This window comes from Geospiza fortis, unplaced genomic scaffold (assembly GCF_000277835.1).
Source record: "Geospiza fortis unplaced genomic scaffold, GeoFor_1.0 scaffold190, whole genome shotgun sequence".
Classification (NCBI taxonomy): Eukaryota; Metazoa; Chordata; class Aves; order Passeriformes; family Thraupidae; genus Geospiza; species Geospiza fortis.
Genome location: NW_005054328.1, coordinates 5,590,323 through 5,605,965, shown reverse-complemented (window position 1 = coordinate 5,605,965; position 15,643 = coordinate 5,590,323). Strand labels below are relative to the sequence as shown.

At 37.7% G+C, this 15,643-nt stretch overlaps 1 protein-coding gene across 2 annotated transcripts in view; it reads left to right on the top strand.

The window, feature by feature from the left end:
• The window catches only part of SYNCRIP (synaptotagmin binding cytoplasmic RNA interacting protein), a 25,072-nt gene extending 23,210 nt beyond the window's left edge, over positions 1-1,862 (top strand). For both annotated transcript variants that reach the window (XM_005421177.3, XM_005421176.2), the window contains exon 11: positions 1-1,862. This exon is cut by the window's left edge. The gene's annotated coding sequence lies outside the window, so the exon portion shown is untranslated.
• Positions 1,863-15,643: the final 13,781 nt, after the last annotated feature.

Sequence of the window (15,643 nt, the reverse complement as noted above, 5' to 3'; positions counted from 1 at the left end):
CTGCAAATAAAATTGTTTTATACTGTAAGCTGGAGGCGAGTGTAACTTATTTTTGTAATAAAGTTTTTATTTTTTTTATGTGTCATTAATATAAATGTGTGTTAGTACAGAGATCTTCTGGTTAAAAACTTAGAATCGCACACATTTCAGTATGTTTACTTGTATTTACATAATTTTTAGAATAGTGGTTGCCAATAGCCTGTATGTTTTCACATTAATTGATTTTTTTTTTGTTATCTTAATAAACCATTTTAGTATGTTGTATGTCAATTACTGGGATAGCTGGGACATAAAGTGTAATTAAAAATTGTCAAGTATTCATTGGAATATGTAAATGTGCCTTGCCAGTTTTGAACTTTAAGACAAAGTAAGTGAACGATGGTGAAATGAGTAGTCAATGCCTAAGAGACATTTGCTACCAGAGTTTCATATACTGCCCTTGCTAAAGAAAAGAAATTTCTTCCTCAAATTCGAGCGTAAAACTTAACAGTTGCATTAGCTTCTGAATTTTGAAATCTACTTAGAGAAATTAGGCTTGTGGAAAGTGGGTTTTCTAATTGTAGCCTTAAGTATAATTTTGAATTTCAATGTAATCCTTGGTGCTGGCATTCCCAGTGCCAAGGAGTTTTAAATGCTCCCTTCAAAGAGGTTGCCATGCCTACTGGCACTTTTACTGTCATACGGTTTTATAAGGAACACTGTCAAGATGTGGAAACCAGTTTTGAACTTGCTATGGAATGAAACACTGGGGGCTGTAGGAGAGGGAAAGTCCTCAGATTTCTTAATCTTGAAATCTCTCCATTGCTGAAAAACTTTAAACACTTGTTGGATCACAAGTGCTAGTGACTAGTTCTTAGTCTGGAAACGTGTTGCGGGGGATAATACGTTTATGGAATTGTAACAGTAGATGGAAGTGCATAAAAACATTGCAACTAAGGCACTATGTTTGTTGAAATTGTGGATTAAATCCCTAATTTCAGCTCTGATAAAAGCATGGGGGACAACTATTTAAAGAAAAAAAAACCAAAATTGACAGGAAAGTTTTTATTGGAATGCAAGCAATGGTGAGTGAGCAAAATACCAAGATCCTGACAGTGTTCCCTCTAATTATGAACTCAAGCCATTATAACTTTTACAATTAAATATGATTTGCACTGTTCTGATATTGGTGCAGTTTTTTAGAAAAATTATCAGAAAACTAAATTGCATGTGGTGATTAATATTGTGGAAAAAAAAACTAAAATCAAAAAAATGTTATTTTTCAAAGCTTTAAATTTGATTGTTTAAAGAAAAAAAACATTAAGTGGAAATACTGGTGAGAATGGGCAAGTGCATATATACAGCATCAGTTTGGTTGCACTTGGGTGTTGGTAAACTTGAAATGTTCTACAGCAATAATGCATCTCTTAGGGGGTGCTTTGGTGACAAATGAACATATGACACAGTTCTTTTTGGCATGTTGAAGGCAAGTTTTGACTTAATATAATGTACTGCCTCTGTTTATTCTCATAGGAGGCTTTCTTTACTGAAACACCTGCAAAGGTGCATAAGTAGTATAGTTCCACATTGGTTTGTAATATGTTTCTAAATTTGAAGTCTAGTTGAATTTAATAAGAAACCGGAAACTGCTGCTGCCTAACACTTCTGGTTTATAAACACTCCAATACACAGCTTTTGAAATTATACTCCTGTTTTAATACTCATTTTTGTTTGAAAGGTTTCATATAGGACATGCAACTGTACTTTTTTTTTTCTTTCCAGTTTTTAAAGAGGAGATTTGTTATGACCCAGAACTTAAGTTTGTGTTTATACTGTTGGAGGAAGGCTGTTATTACAATAAGATACTGAGATCAGTTTCTGAATTTCTGCGTTGTACAACTCCTATGTAAATACTGTCTTTAAAATCTAAAATAAGGAATACTAATTCTGTTCTTGTTGGGGGTGAGGGGCATAACATAGTCTAAAATAAATGTAGTGTCCTCTAAAAGCAGGATTCCCAACTTCAGGGTAGAAATATTATACATGGCTGCAACTTTTTATTCCCTTGTGCCTTTGATTGTTCTTCAGAGGCTTAACTTTCCTGTTCAGCCTAGCAATTATTTTAGTGCTTCCATATGCCAGTGAGGGGAGGCTTTTTTTTTTTTGAGAAATAAAACTGAAAGGCAACATAGGCATAAACACACAGAACATTTTCACAAAAGATTGTGTTTAAATTGATACACAGCACAACATTAAGACTGTTATTCCCTCACATTAGTGAGATATTAGTGGAAAATATTAATTGCTTAAAATGGAGTAGCAAGTTTGAAGTGGGCAACAAGGCAGTGAATGTGACAAGACAGTTTTTGGACAATTGAAATGGGTCAAGTGCAATCTTGAGTCTGTGTTCATGCCCGGAATCTTATGATTCCTGACTTTATGACTGTTTGGACTTAATGGACATAAAAGTCTGTCTTTATGGAGTGTCTTGCTGAATTAACTCCAGCACCAGCACATGACATCTCTTGTCCGAGGCTAATAGTTGAATTAGCTGGGTATAAGAAACACCAGGTTGTACTTTGCCATTTGCTCTGTCAGAGAAAAATGGGATGTGGCAACAGAAGAGGAAGTTGAGCTGAAGATTCCTTGATCCTTAATACAGGTAGTGGGGGAAGAAGGAATAAATTACTGTCACTTTACAGCCATCTAGTACAAATAAACAGTGCTTCCTAGAAGCTCTGATGTTAAAATCTTTCCAGGAGCCTGATTTTCACAGTTATCTGGTCACAATTTACAAGTGTAATTTCCTTACGTTAAAAAATCCATGGGAGGAAAGACTCACTGCTTAGATGCCCCTTTGTCTAGATTGTTACAAACGAGAGTTGAAAAGTGCCACTAGGACTACGTTGTTAGTTTACTGGCAGTCTGGAGAGGGGTGACTGTCTCATGTAATTATACTTTTTCTTGCCAATATATAACTGGTTACTAGTTTTTCCACAAAATAGATATTTTTAAATGGCTAGCTCCTGAGCAGATGCTGCACAGCTGAGCTCATCTGGATAATAATATATGATTTATTTAAAGCTATCTTCACAAAAGCTTCTTTAGATGGTCAGACTTCCAGGAACCTGGTAGAAGCTTTTTATTTTTTTAAAAAGTAGAAAGATAAAAGCATCTGTGAAGTTTAGAAAATGCACTCCTAACATATAGGTAACAGGTACTTAAATGCAGATTGAATATTTAATGTTTGAATACACAAAATACATTTCAATTCAGGTAATTGTTCATGAAGTTTGGTGTCCACTCTAAAGCCGACACTTGTATTCAAACAGTCATTTAGGTAAAACTTGGAGTGTCAAAAAATCTAATTCCCCATCGTCTGAGAGTGATTCTTTGCACTAAGGAAGTTACGAAATGCACTCTTAGTTCTGCTGCACAGCCAGTAGAATAGTCTATGTCATTTGACTGCACAGAAGATAATGGTAAGTAAAAATAGACTTTCTAGTACTTAAAAGACTTGCAGTACCTAACATCCAACTTCAGGAGACTTGTTTAATTGATTCCTTAGCTGCAGTGATTAACCCAGGTTGTGCATTTTAGCTCTTAATTTTAGTGTGTCCACTTCAATGCCAAGTGAATGTTGAGTGTAATCTGACACTGTTTAGTGTTAAATATTTCAGATCTAAAAATGTCCTAAATGCTTCATAGATAATTCAGTATCTATTTTTACACTAATGGGTTAGTAATCATAGTAGTTTAAAGGGTTTACATGAACACAAGTCATCTATTGAAAACCAGGAATGGAATGTATCTGATCCTGAGTTTCTGGTTCCAAGTGTCATGCTTTTGGTATTGTTCTACCATCTAAAGTAACAGTTTTCAGATTTTTTTTCTCTTCAGTGGGATGAGGAATGTACCTAATTCTGTCACTCATAATGGTTATTTAAAAATAACTACTACATACTGTTACTAAGTGTAATGAATTTGGGATTAAAAAGCTTCCTTCTTGGGAGTTTGACAAAGATAAATTTATAGATGCCCCATCAGTAAACCAGGGCTTTTCTTAAGAAGCAATGTCAGTATACTTTAAAATGAAGCTGTATTACAAAACACTGTTGAGAGCTAGCATAAAATAAATTATAGGTAATCTTTTCATTATGCAGATGTGTATTACAATTCAAGGATGATTTAACATTACAGTATTTGAGATGACAGATAAAAATACATAGTCCCTGCATCTGGAAAGCCAAAGTGGCTATTAAAGGATTGTTCCTATTTCAGATTGTGGTCAAAGACTTCCTTTGGATGTTGCAATTAAATGTTTTTTCTTCTAGTACAAATAGTTGTTTTGATAAACCAACCTGTTTTCAATCCACAGTTTTCAACAGAATTTTGAGTTTTGTGTGTGTGCTTAAGTTGATACTTCTAGCAGAAGACAAGAATTCAGTGACAGTCACTGATGTGTCTTTCACCAGGAAGTGATCAGTGTTTAACTGCCTTAAACTAGTCTAGTGAAAGTGTCCTGTATTTGTTAACTACAGTTATAGAAGTGTGATCATTTACACTTTTGAATTAGTGAGATGCCTAAAAGCAAGTTTGAAGAAAGCTGGCATATATGTTGTTAAAATCTGTCAGAATTTGCAGATGAAGAAACATGATGTGGGTTTGATGCTAAGAGAAGACTAGGCCCAAAGGGCCTAGTCATAACTTCTCTCATTGGAAGAGCTGATGGTATAACAAGGCTTAGGTGGCTTCAAGCATTAGCAATGCCTTGCTCCACTATTTTCTTGTAATATTAACACAGCCTCTCAGGAAAAAAAACCCCAACTCATTATGGGGATAACTCCAGTGAGATCGATCTTCCATTTAAGAAGGGATCTGTAAGGTCTTAAATCCATGGGATTTAGTATGGTGTTTTCAGCTTGGGTTTGCATGGAGGTGACTTTACAGTGGGAACAGTGTAATAAGTGGCAGTTTGCATTTTTGCTTAATATTACACTAACCTGAAGTTTGGTTTGTTCAGGTGGTCGTGTTTCTATCCAAGAAAATGATCTTAATATTCTTATGTCCTGAGCTGATCAGTAAGTCTTAGACCCTAGAAGTCAATTTGAGGTTATTGGTGTTTTCTTAGGTTAACTGTTAAAATCAGTACAGGTTTCTACTAGCAAGTAAAGAATTTTGTTTTCTTAATGGCAGCATATAAACATTCACAGTTTATTGCCTCAAGTGTAATATTTCTAAATAGTACTGCTTTCATTGAGTGATGAGTAGAGTATACAGATGAATAGTGAAAAAACATTGCTAACTAAGCTTTTTGGCAAGTGAAGCCTGCCAGTGTGTAATGGAGTTTGAAGTGCATGAAGGTGTACCCCCTGTGCAGGTACAGGTGGCATTGAGATATAACAGGTAGTGGTCACATCTCAAGGTGTGCACAAACTGCCTTCAATGATGGCCTGTGCTGAAGCAGATTATGTGGTATTGAAGAGTGCTAAAATGCTTCTGGAGTTTTACTGTGGAGCTAGTAGAGAACAGCTACGATAATGACTAGTACAGCTGCAAGTGGATGATGGTCAACTCCAATTTATGTAGTCTCTGGAAGAACAAGAGGCAGTCATGCATAGTGTATTACAAGTTTCTACATCCTTGTGAAGCATTCTTTTTTAATACATGAAGATTAAAACATGTATGATTCAAATTCTTAATGCAGTTCAAGATAGAATAACTTAGCAATTCTGGTTTTAAGTTCAGATGGCTGGCTGTAGTTAGAGCCCATGACTAAGGCATGCATTTTAGAATCAAGGTAATTTTTTGACTCTGTTGAGAAAGACTGAACCTGTTTAACAGGAGGGCCAATCTTAGAATACCTGTAGTTAGCAAAAATGCATATACTGCTGGGGGGGTGGGTGGGGGGAGACACAACCGACCCACAGGAACCAAAACACAAACACCCCCCCCTCCATACCTGTATCCTCTGACCGTGAAAGATGTTTAGGAAGAGGTCTTGGAATTCTTAGATATGGGGCAGGTGAGATTAATGTGATAATCTTGGAATTTCTGCATTTCTGCCACATGGTAAAAGTGATATAGAGAGATCTCAGGTTCTGCAAATGAACTAAAATTGTGGTTTATGTTCACATTAAGAAAGAACAGACATGTCATGTCTTAGACATCTGGAAGGGCAAAAAGTGTGTCTGTGAAAAGAAAAACTTGCAGGGTCTTCTGTAAATACCTCTGTTCTTTCTCAAGCAATGTCGACATTCAGGGAGTTCCTCCTCAGAGGAATACCAAGAGATTTGCCTTGTATTTAACAGATTGACCTGGGACTGATCACATCATCACAATCATCACTTATTCCCCATTTTGGAAAGCTCTTAACAAAGCATATTATTTGCTCCCTGAGAAAAGGGAAAGAAATGAAACAGTTTGAAAAAGAAGTCCTCTCCCTGTGGGTAAAAGACAGCCATCAAATCTGCCTGAACTACACTACTGGCAAGTTTCTAATCTAGGATTAAAGAAAAAATAGGGAAATAACCTGGCAAACCACAACATACAACAAGTTCATTTAGCTGTGTTACAGCTTTGTAGAATCTTCCCTGCCTCTAACCTGTCTGTCCTTTTCCTGTGGAAGGTAGGTACACTCTTTAGCCAGGCACCATGTAGCAGCTACAGCATGATGAGAGGGAAATGTTAGGTGATGGATCTTGGCCAGATAGAAACACCAGGTCAAAAGCAGACAGGGCCCTTGGATTATATGTCGGAAGGTAAGAATATCCAGTCCTGGCTGTTATAATCATCGGGGCCACTTTATCTTGACACATATTTCAAAAGAAAATTGTATCTCTGTAAGAGAGGAGGTTTTAAACACAACAAAATAGAAAATCTGTGGAAAAAATCACTCTGTTACTTTGCCTAATGCTGCTATTTCAAATGTCCTGTTCAGAGAGGTGAGTGATGTCCTAGAGCTGGTATTGGTAAAATTGCTGTTTGGAAGTGATGAACTAATGGCCTTGTCTAGAGGGAAGTAAGAGCCAGCCTTGAATATCTGATACACATATTCCAAAGGCAGACCTTTCCCCATGTAAGTAAAGAGTTTTTCCATCTCCTTTTAATGGTATAACACATTTACCATTCACTGCTTTTAATAATCCCTTAGGGGGTGGGTAAAAGTAGGGTACTTGAGAAAAACTTTTCAATAAGGTCTGATGATGCCTCATAATTGAGTGATGCTTGAGGAATTGCCAAGTTCCTAGCAAAGTTTGCATTTGAAGTCTTGATTTGAATGTCTCAATGCAGGGCACAAAGTGAGAATAGTTTCACTTGTAAAGCTGGAGTGAGTCAATGCCAATTCAGCAGCCTCTGCAGTGTTCAAGTTCAGGATGGGCCCAAGTACGCCAGTGCCTTGTACAGAGTCACATTTGTTCTTGAAAAGTGCGATACAAGCTCAGCATCCTGCGAGGGAGAAGTGGCTGATAATTAATTCATTAAAGACTTGGTAGTGCAAGGAACCCAAATATAGGTATTAACAGTATGTGCTTGGAAGCATATCTCTGGGACCCCAAGAGACGAAGATTTAAGAACCAGTATGAAGGTTGCTGAACTTTGTTTGAAGATGTTCTGTTTCCTTGAGTCTAGGGCTACATGTCTTAGTTCAAGGAATTACACTTCCTTAATGAACAAAAGGATTTTTTTTTCTAAAGCTGAGGCCTGTATCACATCAGAAGGTAGGAGGAGGCTGAAGAAGAAATGTGGTAGGGGAGAATACACTTGGAAGTTGTTTGCCAGCGTAGTCTCTACTTCCTGAGTTGAAAGAGGATAAATCTTTGTATGTTGTTCATTAGTGCTGAGAATATACAGGATTGTTTTCACAGACAGCTTTTAGTCAAGAAAAGTCACTTTGTCTGCGGGCGTGAGCATGGTGAGCAGCATCTCTGAAGACTGAGAAAAGGGAGTGTGCCTGAAGGTAGAAGTAATGTGAAATTAGGAACTTGCAGAGATAGGTGCCTCGTCTGAGTTCTTGGTGAAACTCAGGTGAGCAGCTTTGAACTAAGACACCTTGGACTAAATGTACTAAATTCATGTCTTCTCACCATCAATAATACCAGATAATACATGATTTCAACTTGGTCCTTTCTCTGTTCTTTTTGCCCTTGGGCTTTGTGGGAGGAGAGTTAGTCATTACTGCATGGGTAGCTTGACTTCTGCAGCCCTAACAGCTGAAGGGGAAAATGGAGAGGGGAGCACACAGCTGGGCAGTGGTCCAGGAACACACCAGATACATGGGCTTTCCAGAATTTGAGACTGGCTGGTACTCCCAAGTTTCTTGATCATAATCTATCCCAGAAACACACTGGATGTGGACAAAACACCACTCTACAGTTACAGCTTAGTACTTAATGTACAATTTACTGCATCTAAGCTGAATGGTGGTAAGTGGAGAATTTTCTACTCATCCTCATTATATGGTCTGCTAGGAACCCAGATGATATTAGATAATCCTTTCTGGTTTGATTATCTTCTGAAGCAAAATCTACTTTCTTCAGGTAAAAAAAAAACCTTCCCTCTTGCATCTGAACTGCAGTGACCCCAGCTTGAGGTCTATCTACAGCACCCAAGTTCTTTGTGTTGCATTAGGAGCTACATTTAAGCATCTCTTGAAATCCCAAAGACCTCAGTCTTCACTTGCAGTTTCTGAGGTGGTGGTGGTGGTGAAAATACTAGAAACTCTACCTACAGAGAACATCCAAACTTGAGACTGGACTGGAAGATTTACAGTGTCTTAAGGGGAAGAAAGTGTTATTCCTTAAAGTTTGATAGAAAGGATAGTAAATTGATTTTCATATTAAAATGTTCCTTTATTAATATGTACTTTAAAATATGTTTCTGTGAAAGAGGAAAAACTTACTGCCTGGTGTTTTAGGCAGTTTGTTTTATGATTCTTTTGTACAAAGGTAAGCTAGGTAGCTTATATAGTAGCAAGTAATTCAGTCACAAATCAATTTATTGAGTTTCAGAAAAATTCTGAGTGGTAATAATAATTCCCTACATGGTATCAGACCTTATTAGCTCCAATCCTTTCCTAGCTAGAATGTTAGTTTAGCTCTCTTAAATAAAACAGAAAATAAAAAGCAAAGCAAAACTTCAGTGAAGTTTTGCAGTACTCACCAAAGTTTTTCAAATAGTCCTTGCTTCTTGATTTCAGTTTGTGCCCTCTCCTTTTTGTGCTGGTAGACCCACAGAGGGACCATCTGCTTCTGCAGAAGCGCTATTAATGCCAGTGCTAGAGGGGAAGTGCTGTGTAATAATATAATGCCTTTTTTTTCTAACAGATATACCAGCAATTTGGATGGCAAAAAAAGCTTGGGATACCTCCAGGAACTTAGGTACCTCTTTGATAGACAGCATTGATCAGCTGTAAGGATTGATCAATTATGCGTGTAAGGAAGCGTGGCCTTGCAGAAGGCATGGCACTGAGATCCACTTCTCAAACTCTCATTAAAACAATCATATTCATCTTGCAGTGGAGCTCTACCACGAAGCTGTATGCTCCGGGTATACTACACAATAGGTAAGACATGGGCAAGCTGTCCGTGCGCTCCAAAAAGCTGTTTTCAAAAAGTCTTAGGACTCATCCATACATATGAGGAGGAACAGCCCTCTGTCTAGGGGCTCTTGGCTCTTGTAGTATCACCTTGTGCACTCTGCCTGTTTGCACAGAATCAGAGTTTTTTTTTGCTTTTTGTCATATATTCAATATTCTTGCTAGGGAAATGTAACATTTATGTGATGTTCTCTTTAACCACTCTGTAAATACTTCAGTTTTTCCCGTATGTCATTTAAAAGGAAGAAAATATCAGATTGATTCCATGCATCCTTAGCCAACAAATGGTAAACAAAACAATATCCTGGTTATACAACTGGCTCTGTAACAGTTCCTATGAAGTGTCTGATGAAAGACTTAAGCACGTAAGCAAAATAACCTTTGCAAAGTGACAATTTATGTTGTTTAACTTATAACCTATGCTGTTTTTACATACTTCATGTTGTCAGAAAAACTGGTTGCTTGAACTAAAAATATCTCTGTGGAATTCTGACCTGACAAAAACACTCTAGGAATTTGCTGCTGTGTCCACAGAAGCTAAAAGCAGTGGGCTCCAGTATACCAGCTCACCAGTCACCACAAGAAGCCTGATCTTGCAGATCTCATCACTGGGCCTGGGTTTACATGTTCATGTTAAGTATCCACAGAAAGCTTTCTTGGATACTAGCTGCCTTAGAAAAGCAACCTGTAGTTACAGTTAGTCTTTTTTCCACTTGTAATGACTTCTGCCTCTTGATTAGAATTTCCTGAGTATGTGAAGGCTTTAGGTTGGGATTTTTTTCACTGTTTTTCTTTTAAGGTGGAAAAAATGAATCCATCAGAAATGCGAGTTGTATCCAAATGAGGAAAAAGGATCATAAATCTTCACTGACAAAAATGTTAAAATACTCTTGAAGCAGAGCAAAAAAAATCAAACTATTTAAGAAAGCACTAGGTCTAATAAAAATAATTTTGAATGCTATTTTCTTAACAGTTTTGTTCCTCGTGTTGCAGCCTGTCTCTACTCACTGCTACACAAGAGAGATAATAAAATTGGAAAAGGAAAGTGAGAACAACAAAGATGATACAAGGTACAAAAGTGCTTTTATGTGAAGGACAAGTCACTGGAGCAGGAATCTTAATTTTGGAAAAGACAGTTTTCTCAGGTGACCAAAGCATTTTGGTAAAATGATAAGTAGCAATTGTGCTGAGTAGGGAATGATTTTTCACCATCTCTAGTAAACACATGAATGTTTGGAGTACACAAGTGCAAGGGGTGGAACTCCTTGCATGATTTTTATGGATTTAAAGTTTCTCATTCTTCAAAAGCAACTTGAAACTTAGAAAATAAATTCTCTCTCAGGATATCCCCAAGACTATGAATCAGAGCTCCAGGAACTTATTATATTCTTGCCATGCTTTACAGCTTTTTCTAGGTATGTATCCCCTGATAGCCATCATCAACAGGATGTTCACCCAGCTGAACTTTGGCTGATCCAACACAGTTGTTCTGGGAGACCAGTGTGTATCTATGATGAAAAACTTAACTAGCTTTAAATTCTTCAGGTCTCACCATAGTTCTGAGGTGTAGGTGCTGCAACAGTTTGTAATGATTTAACAGAAACACATCATCTAACAGGATTATGTGTTAGATTAACACTTTTTAATTCAGCTGAAAACAAGGGATTCTGGCTCAAGTTCATCCTTGAACTCCCTACTTGAAAATTTTCTCCCCTGACCATGGCTGGTAAGCAGGAATTTCCTTCTGGATCTGACAGTTATTTTCAGTTTGTGTCCAGGGCAAGGTTTTCTTTATCCCCACAGTAAGTCAACAGATTAATTTTCATTTTGACTGAGCTCTTAGATATGTGCTCAGGCATTGTTTTAATGGTTTGCACGAGTACAGCTCCTTAGTTCTTTCACAAGCGTATTCTTACAAATTCTTAACATCCATCTTGACATTCCCTCATTCCTCCCTGATCAGCCTACATATTTCAAAGAATTTAGGCTTTCCAGATCTTTCCTTTGCACGTACAGCCAATTTACCAACTTCACTTAATACTTAAGGTGCATATCCAAAAACCTGGTTTTTTGCTCAGGTGAATGAAGATAAAATTTCTATGGAGTGCAACTTTGCCAAATGTCACCATAAATCATAATTATAATTTATTTTAACAATTTTCCAGTGTCACCTGTATACATTTAGTTCTCCTCTTTTTGCACATATTCCTGCAGGCCCCTATTTCTTATTGTGTTGTAGTCAATTTCTACACCTTGCAACTTACTGCTCTATTTTCTTTTTTTTTTTTTAATGTCCCATAAATAGTAGTTTATGACCAAACAAATTATTTTCATCTCTAATATCTAAATTCTCTCCAGTGTCTTGTCTGTGAAAGAATTTCTTCATAAAATTCCTTTTCATGTTAACAAGTTGAAGAAAACAACTCTATACACCAGTTGGTCTCTAAATCTTTTTACTTTCTCCTTGAGAGTTACAAGTTCTTCAAGGCAAAACTGACTGTAGTACATTGCCTGTTTTTTGTTTTGGCTTTCTTTCTTCTTCCCAGTGGACCTTGTCCCAGTGAAATTCTAACACACTCAGTGCTCCTCAGCACTCCCCTGGTTTGCAGAGCATTGTTCCAGTCTCCTTGTCTTTCTTTTTTTTTGCATGTCAAGTCTTTATTCTGCCTGGTATTTTTAGTCCTAAACACAGCTTAGGAAGTAATTTCAGGTTTTCTGACAGAATTGTATTTTACAATCTCTTAAAAAAAAAGATTAATTTTGAGTGGTGTGTTATAATTGAAACTTCTTAGCCTTTCCCCTTAGTTTCAATTACTTTCTAAATCTGCTTTTAAACAAACAACTTGTAAGTCTCTGTCATTCCCTGCAAGTGTGAAGACCAGTGATCTTTTACAAAATGTTTCACACATCTTTTCTTAAACCATTTCTCCCTCCCACCTGCCATTTTGCTCCTTACTGCAGCAGCTGAATTCTGCCATTTGTCTAGAAGAAAACTTGTAAGGGATTTTATCTAGGAACCCAAAGTCCCTGTTGCTGTATTAAGCAGGTGCTTCTGGGCCCAGGTTCTCACTTTCTCATCCAGTTTGCTTTAATCTGGTCATACTGAGGGTCAGCATGTGATCCAGGAAGCAAATACAAGACCCTACAACTACAGGCAGCACACATTTCCGTACAGCTGGCAAGCATGGGTCGGTGTGAAATATGACTTCCAAATGCCATAAATCTAGACTATGAACAGTTTGTTAAGTCATTAACAGACAAATGAATATAACTGTATTTATAACAGTAAAACTAATTTTGCTTTTGAAAGTGCTAGTAATTATTCTACCCAAATAAGAAATGTGCAGCAAATGGTCTCCTGTTACTTCCCAGGAGTTTCAGTGTTCTTTTAAAGCCCAGAAAGTCCTGCTAAAGGGCAGTTTTCACCTTACAGTTGTTGCATAAGCCTGGATCATCTCAGGTGGAAACGAGTAACTGTTGGTGGATGTTCTTTAAGTTTTGAATTTGAAAAAGTCAGGTACTAAAAAGAGCCTACTAATGCTTGCCTTTCTTGGGATCTGACTGGCCAACTTCAGTTTCACTTCTTTACTTAAGCCTAGCTATTTGATGAATATTAAAAATAAGTGTTCTCTAGAGTTTTCTGCTAAATGATTGTAATTAAAGGTTAATATGAAGCCTTCTTTTTAAGCTTCTTAGAAAGGGCTCACAAAACCAACAGGGACTTGTGAGGAATAATTATAAAGGAAAATTAATTCCTTGTTGAGTAAATATGAAGGATTAGATATTGTAAATTAGCCTTGATAACTATATCCTTGAAAGAGAGAAAGAAGAACACTGTAAGGCCTTGAAAAGAGCAAAAGCAGACTTGCAGAATAAATTAAATGCAATTAACTGGTGAGAATCTGCTTATTACAGTTCACTGTCTGGCTTATTTTAAAAAAGCATTTTTAATGTAAAAAAAAAAGCACTTTGGTAAATACAATCTCAGCCTAATAACTGATGTTACTTAGCCAAGAACTGAAGTTTTATATTTCAGGTTGTTAAAAATCTGCTCTAATATACTTCTTAGGTGCTAGAATAGACAAGCTTCTCCCGCCACCAAAGAAAACCTACCCTAAACCCCAAGGGAGAACTGACTCCACAAGATGATCAGTGTACGATCAGTGAAAGATCCTTTTACATTTTAAATACTAACATAAGATCTAGCTTTCCCGAATAACCCAGTTCTGGCGACATTACTTCAGAGCCTTGCTATTCAATTCTTGCTATTTCCAGGGAATGGATAAAGTTCTTATTTCTCAAAGAATTTTGAAAAGCTTCATGTTGTCAGCAGTCCCCTTTTGTTCTTCTATAGTTTTATTTTGTTGAAAAACAAACAAACATCTGCTTAGTCTTTCAGTGTACCAGAACAATCTAGGGGCCTGTCTGTAGTGACAGAGGGTGATGGGCAATGCCAACACTGCTGTCTCCAGCAGAGCAGGATGGGGTAAAGCAGTTTGTTGTGTCTGCCCAGCAGATGTAGTCTGTGAAGGAAATTGCAGTTTCTAAGATAATGAGGTACAATTAGTGCCAGATGTGAATGTGGCAACTTTACAGTAAATAAACAATTCTGAACAATGAAGCTATAAATTGAAGACACTTTACCTGGAAAGTTTACCTGGAAATGGAAGCAGAAGTTTGACTTAAGCTTCTGCTGGTTTGCTATGCAAGTCACTTCCTGTGTTACAGATATGCTATGCTGTGGCATCTTCATGAAATATTGTAAGAATTACAGATTTTTCGAAGTTATTCCTTATTAAAAGCATTGCAAGATAAGTGACTAAAAATCACCAGCAGTAAAGCTGAGGATAAAGTAAGCTGATAACAAAAAAATGCATCTTAGGAAAATTGATTTCCTCTGAATAGGCTGTATGGAGATTCGTTGTGTGAATGCACTTTGGTTTTTTCTTCTAGAAAATGTGGACTGACATGAAATAATACTGTGCAGAGACTCTTAAAGAAATTCAAGCTGACCGTGGGCTTTTGCCAAGCACTCTGAGAAAGGTCAACATACTGAAGTCGTGCTGCAGCGTTTCACCTACTCGAGAGGTCAAGGGAAGTGTTGCATAAACTGACAAAGCATCCGAGCAAAGATTCTGAGAGCTGTTTTTGGATTTCAATTTCTAGATGCTGACTCACCCTCCAAATACCAGTATTTTCTTAACAGCGTAGTTGCAGGGGATCTCAGTGAAATTTGTAAACATGGCTCATCTGAACAGATGTATTTCAGTATTTCATGTGCCCTCACTTTTTCTGTGCGCCCAATGTGCCTGCACGGGGCTCGTGCAAATGGACATACAAGGCTACAGCAACTTCTCAAAACAAGTAAAAGCAGGCATCTCTTTCTGAGCAGGTTTCCTTCATACTTGCACTTAGAAGCCCCTTTATGGGTTCGAGCTCCCAGAAGTTGTTTCATTTTGCCCATTGAACTGATACATCCACAAGCAGCCGTGTCTTATTAGCAGAGCTTTGAGTTTTGTAAGGCTGCGTAACTACAGAGCTGCTGAAAGCACTCCAGTGGTTTGAAAGCTTGTGGCTTACACTGTAACCAAAGGCGTTATTCGTGTGAAGTTGGCTTTAAATTCTTCTCACTAGCAATAAACTACATTCTAGATTCCTCTGTTTCCAAGGTCTTACTCTTGTATACTTACTGATGTTAAGGTGGGATCTAATTACATTTCCTACCCTGTTCCTTTACAGCCAATATACGAAGCTTTGAGCGGTGTTTATAGGGTTTTAGTGTTCCAGTCACTGAATGATTTAGTTCAGTCATCATCCAAATATAGAGCATTTAATCAGACGTAGCACTTTTTGGCCGCTTGGCGCTGGGAACCCCTCGTTGTCCAGAACCCAAGTATTTATAACTAGGTAAGCCTGCTGTCATCAGAGCCCTTCTATTTGCAGCGCTTAGCACGCTACGTGACACAGCGCAGCTGCAAACGCCACCGCGGCGCTGCAGGAACGCTGTTCCCGGGCCCGTGGGCACCGCTCGTCCCCCGCCGCCGTCCCCGCCCCGGCGGCCCCTGA